Below are 2,512 nucleotides of genomic sequence, written 5' to 3' on the forward strand. Positions count from 1 at the left end.
TGTACATTTGTTTGGCTTTTGTTCATCATTCACATTGCTCGTCACGTTCATTTCCTTCCTTCTCCTCGTATTATAGTCTTCTTCTCTTTGTAGCCGACCTCTATAGATTCAACTCACCTTCTGTGGCTTTCGGAGATATAGGTCAGTTTTTTTAAATCTGGAGTTTTTTCCTTTTGTAATTCCATCAATAGTTGCTTGTGAATTGTGATCAGGGTTTCCTTTTAGGGATCTTTTCTTTTGCCGATTGATCTAGACTATTGAAAAGTTGTGTTCTTTATGCAAATGCTGATCTGGGTTTGCAAAATCCGTGTAGATTTGACGTGAAACATCTATATGAAAAAGATGTTGCGTTATCATTTTGAATTTGTATTTAGCTTCTTAAGGACTATATAGCATTAAAGTTAATCTCTTGAAAGTTACAGAATTAATATCTAGACTAGGTACTGCTCACAAATATGAAGAAAGTTCATGTGAAAATATCTTATTAACTTGACCCTAGGAGGACTAGCTGTTTTTTCCTTTTCTTTGCCGGCTTTTCTTCTTGTTTAATGTTCTCTTTTATTTCTGATTCCTTTTTCTGCACCTGATCTAACAAATTGAGTTCAATTGTTCGCAGGGGAAACATGGCCGACTCAAAACCAGACCAACCTTTGATCCCACCATCATCAAGGAACCTACCTGATTTTAAGAAATCAGTTAAGCTAAAGTATGTGAAGCTTGGATACATTATCTAATCACCCACGGAATGTACCTTTTCCTTACCCCTCTTGTAGTTATAATCGCTGCTCAGCTCTCAACATTTCTGTCCAGGATCTTTATGATCTCTGGGAGCATCTTCAATTCAACCTCATTTCTGTCATCGTCTGCTCGACGCTTCTTGTTTTCTTGCCGACCCTCTACTTTCTGACCCGCCCTCGCCCTGTTTATCTTGTCAACTTTGCTTGCTACAAACCGGAGGAATCTCGGAAATGCACAAAAAGGATGTTCGTTGATCATCACAAATGACTGGTACATTCACAGATGATAATCTTCAGTTTCAGCGTAGGATCCTTGAAAGGTCGGGGCTTGGGGATTCGACATATCTTCCGGAGGCTGTCCTCAATGTTCCCCCTAACCCATCAATGCATGAAGCAAGAAAGAAGCAGAGGCTGTTATGTTTGGTGCTATTGACAGCTTTGGCCAAGACCTCCGTAAACCCCAAAGACATTGGAATTTTGATTGTTAACTGTAGCTTGTTTAATCCAACACCATCATTGTCTGCCATGGTTATCAACCATTATAAGCTTCGAGGGAATATTCACAGCTATAATTTGGGAGGAATGGGCTGTAGTGCAGGTTTGATCTCAATAGATCTCGCAAAACATCTTCTTCAAGTCCACCCCAACTCCTACGCACTGGTTATCAGCATGGAGAACATCACCTTGAACTGGTACTTTGGAAACGACCGCTCGAAACTTGTATCAAACTGCTTATTCAGGATGGGAGGGGTGCGATACTTCTTTCTAACAAATGGTCTGACAAAAGAAGGTCCAAATACCAATGGTTCACACTGTTCGCACTCACAAGGGTGCAGATGATAAGTTTTTCCTGTGTTACCCAAGAAGAAGATTCTGTAGGCAAGATTGGTGTTACATTGTCAAAGGATCTCATGGCAGTTGCTGGTGATGCTTTAAAGACCAACATTACCACATTGGGGCCTTTGGTTCTTCCAATGTCTGAGCAGCTGCTTTTCTTTGCTACATTGGTTGGCAAGAAGCTTTTGAAGATGAAGATCAAACCATACATCCCAGATTTCAAGCTAGCTTTTGAGCATTCGCATTCATGCTGGAGGAAGAGCTGGTTTTGGATGAGCTGGAGAAAATTTGCAGCTGTCTGAATGGCACATGGAAACCATCAAGGATGACTCTTTACCGATTTGGGAACACCTCAAGTAGTTCTCTTTGTACGAATTGGCTTATTCTGAAGCCCAAGGGTAGGATTAGGAGGGGGTGACAGGACATGGCAAATAGCATTGGTTCAGGATTCAAGTGTAACAGTGCGGTGTGGAAAGCTTGAGGACGATAAATCCGGAAAAGGAGAAAAACCCATGGATGGATGAGATACATAATTTCCCAGTTGATGTTCCAAGGGTCTCGACCATCTAAATTCCAGGACTTGCTGCAATTGCAGTGTTATTTTCATTTAATCTCACTTTTTGACTTTTTGATTCATCACAACTTTTGCTTTTGCATAACACGGGATAAGTGATAGTTTCAGCGTTGGGTCCAGGACATGTTTGCATTTAGTTATCTAGTTTCCGAGTTATTTAATGGGAGTAGCTCGAGTGGGATTATTATTATTGTTGTAACAAAGCATTGATTAGAGGGTGTTATGGGAACATTTGACCATTCTTTGCTGAGATTATTTCATGAGAGGCTTGGCTATCTTCCGAGATCTCATCATTTGACCAGAGATTTGGAATGGGATTTGCAACTTGTTGCTTCATTTGACTTATGGATGGCATTGTTGACTG

At 40.6% G+C, this 2,512-nt stretch overlaps 1 pseudogene; it reads left to right on the forward strand.

Moving 5' to 3' along the window:
- The first annotated feature begins 618 nt into the window (after nucleotides 1-618).
- On the forward strand, nucleotides 619-2,512 carry LOC120176872 (annotated as a pseudogene).

This window comes from Hibiscus syriacus, unplaced genomic scaffold (genome assembly GCF_006381635.1).
Source record: "Hibiscus syriacus cultivar Baekdansim isolate YM2019G1 unplaced genomic scaffold, ASM638163v2 tig00003403_pilon, whole genome shotgun sequence".
Classification (NCBI taxonomy): domain Eukaryota; kingdom Viridiplantae; phylum Streptophyta; class Magnoliopsida; order Malvales; family Malvaceae; genus Hibiscus; species Hibiscus syriacus.